This window comes from Helianthus annuus, chromosome 9, assembly GCF_002127325.2.
Source record: "Helianthus annuus cultivar XRQ/B chromosome 9, HanXRQr2.0-SUNRISE, whole genome shotgun sequence".
Lineage (NCBI taxonomy): Eukaryota > Viridiplantae > Streptophyta > Magnoliopsida > Asterales > Asteraceae > Helianthus > Helianthus annuus.
This window is the reverse complement of record NC_035441.2, coordinates 152,861,447-152,873,638: the sequence shown is the minus strand read 5'-3', so window position 1 is coordinate 152,873,638 and position 12,192 is coordinate 152,861,447. Positions and strand designations below refer to the sequence as shown.

The 12,192-nt window shown below is 31.4% G+C and overlaps 1 non-coding gene across 1 annotated transcript; it reads right to left on the bottom strand.

Annotated features, from left to right (window-relative positions):
- Positions 1-11,603: 11,603 nt before the first annotated feature.
- Positions 11,604-11,675, bottom strand: TRNAD-GUC. Its single transcript has one exon. It is a non-coding gene; the product is annotated as a tRNA-Asp (tRNA).
- Positions 11,676-12,192: the final 517 nt, after the last annotated feature.

Genomic DNA, 12,192 nt, shown 5'->3' with positions numbered 1-12,192 from the left:
CTTTGGAAAACTCTCAAAGGCAAGATTACAACAAATAAGTAAAAAAAATCAAAGTGGTTAAATCGCAAAAGATGGAAACTTTTGAATTAGAAGTGAAAAATCAAATTAATCAAAGGGGTTAAATTGTATAAGATGAAAACTTTTGAATTAGAAGTGAAAAATAAAATTAATCAAAGGGGTTAAATTAACAAAGATTAAAACTATAAACTTAAATTGTCAAAGATTAAAACTTTAAGGTTAAAAATGAAACAAAGATTAAAACTTTAAACTTAAATTGTGAAAGATTAAAACCTTAGGGTTAAAAAGGAAAATTCCAATTTTTTTTAAAAATCTCCCAAAGCCAATTGTACAACCTTGATATGCATAAGTTTGTTGCTTCTTTATAATAACTAGAATTGAGACCCGCCGCAATGCGGCGGGGATTCTTTAGTTATAACTAAGTTGACTTAAGACCCGCACGTTATGTTAAACCTGTCAAACGAAAAAAAAAGACGATGTAAAAACGTTCACCCATACACGCACGTTGCGTCGTGTTAACTCGCAAAATTTAGAACGAAACGTAAAAAAAGTTAAACCAAAGACGCACGTTGCGATGTGTTAAGTCACAAAATTTAGAACCAAGCATAAAGCGGAAAATTTGCGGAAAATGAAAACTATAAAGGATCAAAGTTGAAAGTAAAAAAAGTTATGAGGATAGATCGCAAAAGATAAAAAGTTTTGGGTTAAAAGCAAAAAAAAAAAAAAAGAAAAACAAATAGTTTTGGGTTAAAAGTAATTTATGAAATACTTTTGGGTGAAAAGTAAAAAAGAATCATTTTTTTTTTGGAAAACCTCTAAAGCCAAGGTTACGACAACCATATGCATAACCATTTTTCTTTAGAAAACCCCCAAAGCACAACCCGCTTTGCGGCGGCGCGTAAAACGGCTTCAGATAGTATTAATGTCACACAACCGTGATCGACCACCAACACTGAGTCGACCTAGGATCTGCGTGTTGCGACGAACCTGTCAAACATGAAAAAATAGAGGTAAAAACGTTGAACCACATATGCACGTTGCGCCATGTTAACTTTCAAAATTTGAAACAAAGCATAAAAAGTTGAACCACACCCGTACATTGCGTCCTATGAACTCGAAAAATTTAGAACTATACGTAACGAAACGTAAAAACGTTAAACCAAAGACGAAAAGTATAATTGACAAAAGTTGTGAAGTTAAATTGCAAATAATGAAAAGTTTTGAGTTAAAGTTAAAAAAACAAATTTTATAGGGTTAAAATTGCAAATGGTAAAACCTTTGGGTTAAAACTAAAAAATCAAATTTTTTTTTTTTGAAAAATCCCCAAAGCACATGTTACAACTCTATATGCATGAAAAAGTTACTTCTTTATATAGGTTTTAATAATAATAATAATAATAATAATAATAATAATAATAATAATAATGATATTATTATTATTATTATTATTATTATTAGTATTATTATTATTATTATTAGTAGTAGTAGTAGCATTATTATTATTATTATTATTAGTACTAGGTTAGAACCCTGTGTATTACACGGGTTGAATAAATGTAATTTTATATACTAAATTAAAAAAATTATTCTTTAAAAATCTCGTTTATTACAAGGGTTGAACAAATGTAATTTTATATATTAAATAATAAAAAAATTATATCTCTAAGAATCCCATGTATTGTACTGAATAAATGTAATTTTATATACCAAATAATAAAAACCCGTGTATTGTATGGGTTGAATAAATCTAATTATATATACTACATAATAAAAAAAGTTATATTTTTAAAAACACTGTATATTACACGTGTTAAATAAATGTAATTTTGTAAACTTGTATATTACACGGGTTGGATAAATGTAATTTTATAAACTAAATAATAAAAAAGTTATATCTTTATAAACTCCGTGTATTATATAGGTTCAATAAATCCAATTATATATACTAAATCATTATCATCATCATCATACTCAGTAAATCCGACCAATAGCAAAGCTAAGGTAGGGTCTGAGAATGGTAAGATGTAGACAGCCTTACCTCTACCCTGTAGGAATAGAGATACTGCTTTCAGTGAGAGCCCCGACTCGATAGTAGTTTTGCATCAAGACTTGGATATAAGGCACATAACACTCAACTATCGGTACAAAGACCGATTAGTGCATGGTCCCTTTTGTCTTTCTACTATCAACGTCACCACATGATGATGATGCACATGATTAACCGTCCTCCGCTTATAACGTTATTTTCACGAACTTAGTAAAATAATATTAAAATTAGTGCAATTTCACGTTTGCCCTCCGAGCGTCCACACATATATACATTATATGCGCATACCGCAAGCGGGGCGAATCTATACTATATTGGATTCGTTTAGAAAAGCATATATTTAATTCGGTTTAATTCGAATCAAGTCATAAACTTGGTTAAGTTTAATTCGAATTGATTAGAACCCCAATTTGGAAAATCTAAAACAGAATTATATTATAAGCTTCTCTTACTAATTAGTGTTTTTTAAAGTTTGATCTAATGTCTAATAAGTTATTTTGTATATTTTGTTTGTACTTTAAATTTTTTATATGAGCGTATTATTGTTTTTTAAGTTTAAGATTATTGTTTTGTGCTATTATTTAAAAAATCTTTAATTTATAATTTAAATTTGAAGATAATATATTATTAGATTAAATAGAATGATTCTATCCGACATTTAAAGTAAGATAAGATTTAATATTAATTGATTATTTATTATTTAATTAATTGATATAAGATAAATATGAAAATACAAGAAATTAAAATGTAGACGCCTTCAATGAGTGACACGTGTCCCAAAGTTAGTTTCTTTTATTATATAGTATAGATAGATTATTATATTATTATTATTATTATTATTATTATTATTATTATTATTATTATCATTATTATTATTAGTAGTATCATTATTATTATTAGTATTATCATTATTATTATTATCATTATCATTATTATTCTTATTATTATCATTATTATTATTATCATTATTATTATTATTATTATTATTATTATTATTATCATTATTATTATCATTATCATTATTATCATTATTATTATTATTATCATTATCATTATTATTACTGTTATTATTATTATTATCATTTTTATTATTATTATTATTATTATTATTATTAATATTATTATTATTATTATTATTATTTGTTACGTATGTAAACTTGGGATGAATCCTTAAGTTTTACTTTGAATTGTGGGTTTGATTATTAACAAGGATCATACTCGAGATCCTTGTGTATTGTTTGTATACACTTTGATTCGCAATCCGCTGCCAACAATTCATACATGTAATACATATAAGTATTTGATCATTAGTGTTGAAATGAAGCAATTTAGTGAAGACAAATGATCAATGATTGTTAACAGTAAAAGCAAAGAAAAAAAGAAAAAGAATCTTTACAAAGAAGACTGGTCTTTTCACTTTATGTACAGGAGCTAAAATGGTATGAAGCACTCAAAATTTGACAAGGTGCAAACAAACATTGGAAAGAAAGATTAAAAGCCTGAAGAGTACACCCCACTAGCTAGTGTACCAAATTTAAAACCATGAAACAAATTGGTGAAATATTTTCAGGATGGGTATATCTATTTGTTTCTATATCCAACCCATCATTTAAATTATGTGATTTGTTTGGAGCATTGAATTCCTTTCTATACTTATATTACCCAACACACTACATGCTTCTAACAGCTTTCTTCTTGCCTCTTTTAGGAATCAATTATACCATTCAAGCTGTCATCAATCAACACTTCTCAAGATTCTTCAAAGATATTACGGTTTCGTTATTAGTTGCTGATAATGTGGTGTTACCGAACTTTAGGGGCATTTGTAGCAGTTATTAGGGGTTAAATTTGTGCTTATAAGTTATGTAGATTTAAGTGGTGAAATTTGTGGTTATTTGAAAAGGAAACCAACAGGGATTTGATGAGGAGGGGCTACCACATGTGTGGGTACGATAAAGTTGTCCTTTATAGGTTGCTGTTGCACCAATCAAACTTTGGATCACAGGAAACTACAACCGTGTCATGGGCCTGTTGATTTTAAAACAGAATCTCTAATAAGTCAATTTAATTATACTAGTTCTGGTTTAACAAAAAAGCGTGATAACGCGCCCCGACACATAAGCAGGGGGCTTTAACTAACCCATTCTTTAACAAGCGCGTTGTTGTTTAACTAAAAATTAAATAAATTTTAAAATTTTAAAAATTAATGTGTGTGCATGTGATTGGTGGAGGGTAGTAGAGCCCACCCACACTTTGCGTAAACAGGCGTTAATGGGTTTACCCCCCCCCCCCAACCCTTTTAACCAGTATGTTTTGGTGTTTGGCGTTGTGATTCGGTGAGGTGGCATGGGGCACCACCCCAAAACAACCAGACTAATAATAGAAAATGCTCATGGATACATATATATTTATTTAACACAAAGCTATCTAGATGTTTATGATGACTATAGAAGTTCTAATAACATTGATTTTCTTGATGTTTATTTGACTAATCATAAAAGATCAAAATATTCACAAGTATCTTTTACTGTCAATTGTTGGTACAAAAGGTCTGCAACAGCACTTGAGCCAGGATTCCTTTTATCTTGAAGGTCTGGTTTTCTCTATCATGTAACAGGAAACAGACACGATATGCCTCGCAACAAGGGTTAAGCCTCGTGGTGCTAATAAGTACCTATACTGGTGTAAGGGAGAGAGAGACGAGAGCGCAAAATAAAATGAAATACCTTTCTGCAAGCAGTGTGTTAATAGTATGCATTGCGCTGTAGCGACCACACGTTGTTGGGTGGCAGGTGAACCAAAGTTTGGTCTAGAAGATAAACATGCTACTACCACTATGCTGGATGATTGGTTAACAAACATGTTACTACCACTATGCTCGGTGATTGGTTTTTCAGGTTCAATCGTGACTAAGGACAATAGCTGGTCCGGCTAGTATTTTCCATATTGATTAACCGTAGGTTGAGACTATTTAGCTTTGGTTATCAGGTTCGGACCACCCTCCGGATGAGGGACTTACTCCATCATCAATATCATCTTTTTTTATAACTTTTAAAGGTTATAACAAATAAGTAAATTTACTCATCCAATTATATTGTCATTATAATATTGATTTAGTAATCAATAATGTAGCTCACTTAGTCTGATCACTTGAAAATTTTACATATATCCGTTTCTAGTATACCAATATACACAATCTTGACAAAAAAATTAACAAAAACAGTCATGGAAATCATAAATAAAAAAAAAAATTCACATACACAATTTGTTTTTTGTCACAATAATATCTATGTAGCCATGCCATGATGCAAATTCCCAAAAGAATCGATTTATAATTTTCTCTCTATGTATTTTTTAAATTTAAGTATCAACTAGTATTATTCGTGTGTTGTAATTAGTCGTAAAGCATTTTGCCTTAGTTAATTTCCAGATAATTGCTCTTCTTATGGGAAGTTATAATATTTGAAACTAGTCTAGTGTCTTTAATTAAATACATAAAAGTGTTGATGAGACAAATTTAGCATGTAACACTAACACGTCAAAAGTATTAAAATCAACTAATAATGAATTATCTCACACTAGAACCAATCATTGGCCACATTTCCTTGCAATGCCTATAGACATAAAAAAACGAAAAGCTCGATACGCTAAAACCAATATCCACTACAAAATACATAGGTTTTCATGTGGTTGTATGTTAACCAAAGTGTACAATATCTACATTCTATTCAAAACGGACCGTTTGTGCTTTCGGCTCAAGTTTGAATTGCTTCTCGGCTACCTTCAAACGAAAAAACTAGCGAGCGAATATCTAGTCATTCCAACAAAGTAGCATAACCACACATCTTTTGATGATGTAAAGCCTTCCTCTTTGCTCCTTAAGAAACTTGCCAAGCCTTTTGCTTTGTGACCTTCTCTTTGCATCATCACTTCCCATGACTATTTGCTTTGAAGACAATGGAGGGTGTTGGGTAATCAAGCAAAGGGACAAACTCACCCTTCTTATAAACTTGGGAAAAGGGTAGTATTGTCCAATTATTTTAAAACACTCCTCCCCAACACACACAACAAAAAAGAAATCCCATTTCATATTTTATCATTTTGATATCTGAGTCAGATTTAAAATAATAAGTTGTATATTATTTTATAAAATTTGTATATTGCTTTGAAGAATATAAAACATGCAAGGACAAACCACTTTTTTTTTCTGTTCACCGTCATTTGAAAAATATATGATCACTGTTAAATCAATAATTCAAAAGAAATATTTAAAAAAAAAAAATTACATACATGCAATAAAGACACAATTATTTATTTTTTGAATGAGTTAAAATATATGTTGTTAGGCGCTGGAGGGTGTGGTATAAAACCTCTAGGAGCTTTATCAACATTAGCGTTACACCAGCGACATGTCACATAGGAGGCTTTAAAACCCATTTCTTTAACTTGCATGAAATGGTTTAAAACTCTTTTAAAGTCCCCTGTTAAACAAAGTACAAAATATAATAATAAAGAGAAAAAGATTTGACTAGTTGAAAAGAATGGGCCCCATCTGCTTTTCCCTTTAACGCTCGTTACTCAATGGCGGAGCATCGATGGCGCCCCCCTTTAGCGCGCAGGGGATAGGGTGAGGGCGCTATAGGGCGCTAACGACTCTGATGTGGCCAGGGACGCTATACCATATCCTCTTGCCTTACAAGTGTATTTTTTTTTTTTTGGGATGATTATTATTCAAGTTTATTTTTCTTAAAAAAAAGGATTTTGTCTAGAAAAACACAATAAAGTGTGTAAAAAAGCAGTCTTGATGCATTAAAATATTAAATCAAATGAAGGTTACTTGTAGCATTATGAGTTGACTTAATGGATAATTATATTATGTATTAAAAGTATTGTTAAAATTGAAATTGAAAATTAAGACAAATTATAAGTTAAGTGGAAATCAAGGAAACATCTTGAAAATTGAAAAGTGAAGCGTGTAAAAGGGGGACAAGAAGGGGACATGACTTGGATAGTTTAATAAGATCAATGGTGATTTTAAGAACCAGATAAGTGCATTGAGTCTAAGTGATAAGTTAGATCCCGACATTAACATGAAGAAAAGAGTTAATTGTTATACATGTTTTATCTTAAAACTCCTTATTTATTATTATTATACGCAGTATCCGGTTAAAATACCATAAAAACTACAAGTATGTGCCCATAAAGCGATAGAATATTAGCATCTATTTAAATATACGTAGCTTTTGTAGCAATATACGTAAGTTGGATACACCATTCAAGTGAGTTAGACTAGTCGGTGTAATAGGGGAAGGGTACTTATGTGATCAAAAGTTCAAAACTAATTCCATTAGTGAACCAAACACCACGGAAAGTTTTGACGCACAATTAGAATCAACCGTGTTTTGAAACTCTTCACTACAATCAAAATTACATAGCTGGGACGAACTGTTGTACTAGCTAAATGTGCTGGTATAATATGTTAAAAGCACCATAATATATTGAGTTAGATGCACAGGAGTTGCAATCTTGACCATTAATTTAAAAAAAATGTTGAAAACGCTTTTAGACGCATATTTTTTATGGTTAAACTAATAATACATAAAAAAATATGAAGATTTTTTTCTACTATTGTACGTAATATGTATTTAATTAAACTAACAACACACACATAGATATTTGAACCTTTCCATGTGGTTATTTGTTGTTAATAATGTAAATATATAAAGTTGTTTAAAACCTTAACTGATGGCCGGGTTCGTGGCAACTTCCAACAGTTCCAATAATTTGGTACAAATTTATAGTTAGAAGAGCCAAAGGATCTTTTATGCAGGAGGTTGAGTGGTATCATATCATCCAACATTGAAGATCCTGTTTTGTTGTACCATGAAACGTGGTTCACTGTACTACCAGCTGCTTTTATTGTTTCAAGATTGATCCATGTCTTAGGAGATCAAATTGGATTTCAATGGCTGGCTCTTCCTACAATGCAACCATAATGCATTGAATCAAAGATATGTGTTTCTCCCTTAAACTTTAAAGCAACAAGTTCGATCAGGAGTCGAACAAGTCAACTTGGCAATACCATAATTACTGTTGATAATATCCTACAGGGTATGGAGCATGTTTTAGTAATCATGTACGTGACTAGATTAACCAATACCCAATACCCATATCAAAACATGCCCCAATGTCATCCCCACCTGCCAGGGGTGTTGTTGATCGGAGTCGAAGTACCGATTAAAAATAGAGTTGTGTTCTTATTCACCTTAATCTAATTAAGGCAAGTAGGATGACGAATCACGATAAGTTAGTGGGTGATTGATTATTAGATTGCGTTGATTGCATCTAACAAACATAAGTATTATATATATGATCTTTATATTGAATGTAATGATTAGACAATAATATAGATTAAGCACCAAGTAAATGACTTGAATACGTATATAAGTAAAGTATGATCACACCTAGGTTTGGATTTGATAGTATGTACAACTTGACTTAATTCACTTCACTAGCAAGCTACATATGATGGAACGAAATTAAAACATTGTCAACAAATTACTAAAAAACACAATATAACATTAGGATTAGGATGATTAAAGATTTTGGAGGATAAATTATAAATGCAAAAAAAAAAAAAAAAAAAAGAAGAAGAAGAAAATGATATTATAAATAATATGCCCCCGCAACACACTCACACATCAAACATATGAATTCCTTTAAATCATTAACTTGTTAAAACAAGTAAAGTAAATTAATATCTAGCAGAAGTTTAAAGTCAGATTGAATGCAATTGCAATCCAAGATCCCAATACACGATGATGATCCCAAGTTAATTAGCCTTGCATGTTCATGATTGGTGATTGTAAGGCTAGAGGGTGTGGTTGAAGTCCTCTTGGGGCTTTATCAGGCCAACTAGGATCTACGTCAGCGTCATGTCCGCATGGGGGCTTTATCATCCCCTCCCCCCCTCCCCCCTTTAATTTGCAGGGTGTGGATGGAGCCCCCGTCATGATTACCTAATTATTTATTTATTTAAATATTTATTTTTTAAAATTAAATGGCATTTTTTAATAACTTATAAATTTAAAAAACATAATTTCATTAAAAAAAAGAGCAAATAACAAAAATCGTCCTTTATATATATCACTTATTGCAAACTATGTCCTTTATCTTCAATAATTATAGAAAACGTACTCGATGTTTGCAAACTTTCACTAAAATAAAAAAAAAAAAAACATTATACTTAAAAAAAACATTACAGTAACATAAAAAAAAAACGGTTCCACTAAAAAAAAAAGTTGGACTAAAAAAATAAAACCAGCCCATAAAACCAAAACATAAAACCAGCCCAAAGCCCATAAATTAAAAACCCTAAAATTCTTCTTCTTCCTTGTCTTCCTTCTTCTTCTTCAATATATACCTGCAACCATGGTTGTAAAACAAGGTTTCCAAGGCCGAGTACTCCCCGAGTAGTCGCTACAAGGCAGGATGCCGAGGCGACTTTCTTTACCTCCGCCTAATTACTCGGAGTCGGTCAAACGCGGTCAACCTTGGCAAGAATTAGATCTAGTAGGTCAACTCGGGCCTAGTTTAACTTAAATAATAATACAACATAATTTCTATGCATATCATATTAAAGAATGAATATCATTTTCACGTATTTTGTTATAAATATTAGTAAATTTGTGTTATTTGACATATATTTAATCTCCAAAAAGTAATTTCTTTATATTTTAACATGTCCGAGTACTCCCCGAGTACTCTCCGCGTAGACCGAGTACTCTCAACTCCCCAGTCAACCGACTAGGGAGCGCCTAGCGACTTTTGCAACCATGCCTGCAACACAAAATAAAAACAGAGCATTAAATAACCAGAAAATTAAAAAAAAAATTCAAAAAACCACACACATCACGCCGCTATAATTCTCGCGCCACTCCCCCATTCCTCCTTGATAGCGCCTCACGTTTTGATGTTGCCGGCGTTTTGGTGACGCGATGAACGAAGAAAACGCCCCACTACGTATACTCTAATCTGTCTTGGTTGATGCTTCTTCACATGTAGCCTTCATTGGCTGCTTGGGTCACTTCAACTTTTAATTGCAATCTTCCACAACTACCGTGTAAATATAATAGTCCCAAGTAAAATGTTTCCATATAAAATTAGTGCTAAAATTATACATTAAATGATAATTTGCACACACCACAATATCATACATGTTAACCTGTTTTCTATTTGATCTTATGTAAATCTTAATTAACCAAAATTTACTAGATAACACTAAAATCACCAATATGTTATACTGATATTATGAATTGTGAAGACATATTTCTAACACCTTTTGTGATTTTTCGATTTGCTAATTGCTATGGGGGAAGCTAAATATTGTAACTTCAAATTTTTATTAATGTGTTATGAACAAATTTTGTGTATTTCTAACAGATGTAAGCATGTTTCCAGTTTGTAGAATAAGCTTTAGTCTTTGATTAATTGATTGATAATATGGTTTTATATTGAATTAAGGTGTATATAACTTTATCATATAATTATATTGGTCGATTGTGTGTTTAAAATCTCTACTAGAACTTCTTCAAAATTTGGACCTAACCTTAAAAAGAGAGTGCGAATTACCTTTACCTATAACTACATTAAGCATGAGGGGGAATAGTGTCAGGCAGCTGTCTGGCACCCTCTAATTGGTCGATTTTTTATTTAACTTTTAAACCTTCAGTTTCGCTAATACACAGTTTCGGCCCCTCTGTTTTTTAAAAGTTTTCTTTATATTGGTTAACTTTGTTTATGTGCGTGTTTAGTACCTCTGCTTAAACTTTGGTATTGTACGTGCTTAGTCCCTCTACTTTTATTCTTTTAAGTAATCGATTGTCGCTTTTTGTATTTTACTTTTAAACCTTCAACTTCGCTAATATACGTGTTTAGCCCATTTTTATACAAAAACTTTCTTTTACTAGTTAACTTATTTGTATGCGTGTTTAGTCCCTCTACTTTAACTTTTGGTATTGTATATGGTTAGTCCTTATCCTTTTATTCCTTTTTGTATTTCATCTTTTAACATTTCCCTTTGCTACTATAACGAATCAACTAGGGGGAATAGTGAGCATTAGCTACTGGTGGACAACCGCTACCACTCTTGGGCTTTAATAAAGTCACTTTATAATTACTAGACTTTACTAAACCAAAAATTCTTTGACACATGTATTTTTATTTATGTCTAATTTTTATTGAGATCGTATTATGAGTAGCATGTATAAATAACTAAAACGCATACGTACATAATTATGAAACTGAGAAATATTCCGCTTACCGCCCCGCAACGCGGGGGTTCGTAAACTAGTATCAAACAAAAACCAAACAAGTTTGCAAGGCCCGTAATATGTTTGTGTGGGCTTGGGTTGAGGTACAAGAAACTTTTATAAAAAAAACGCCAACAAGTATCAAACAAAAACCAAACAAGTTTGCAAGGCCCAGAATATGTTTGTGTGGGCTTGGGTTGAGGTACAAGAAACTTTTATAAAAAATACGCCGTTGCCGGGGATCGAACCCGGGTCACCCGCGTGACAGGCGGGAATACTTACCACTATACTACAACGACTTATGTGCTTCGTATTCGACGTTCATTTTGATATAGTATACTAGATATTTTAAAGATAAAAAGTTTGATACTAAAGACTTAAAAAAGGAATCATGTTGAACCGGTCAATTTTTTAAGGTGAAGGAAACCAATGAATAAAGAATGGCTGTAAAGGAAGGTTCAATATTCACATTACATATCAAGGATTTGGTCACATTTCTGAAAATGCTGCCTTCTTTTTGTGGTCACATTTGGTAAAAACTCGAATGAGTTTTTGGTACCGAGCGAAAACAATTAGTGTTAACTTATAATAATTAAAACAAGGTAGGATTTAACTTTTAATATTATCGTAATTTCAAAATAAATATTAATAAATATGGTAATATAAAAGTAAATATTGTTTTAAGATTTAAGTTTTATCTCATTGTATCAGTATCTATGTGTGCACTTTCTCGTGAATGAATAACACGAATTTCATAATCTTGATTTCATTCCGCCAAGATAGACTATTGTTGGGTGATCTTGTAGGTTAATAATA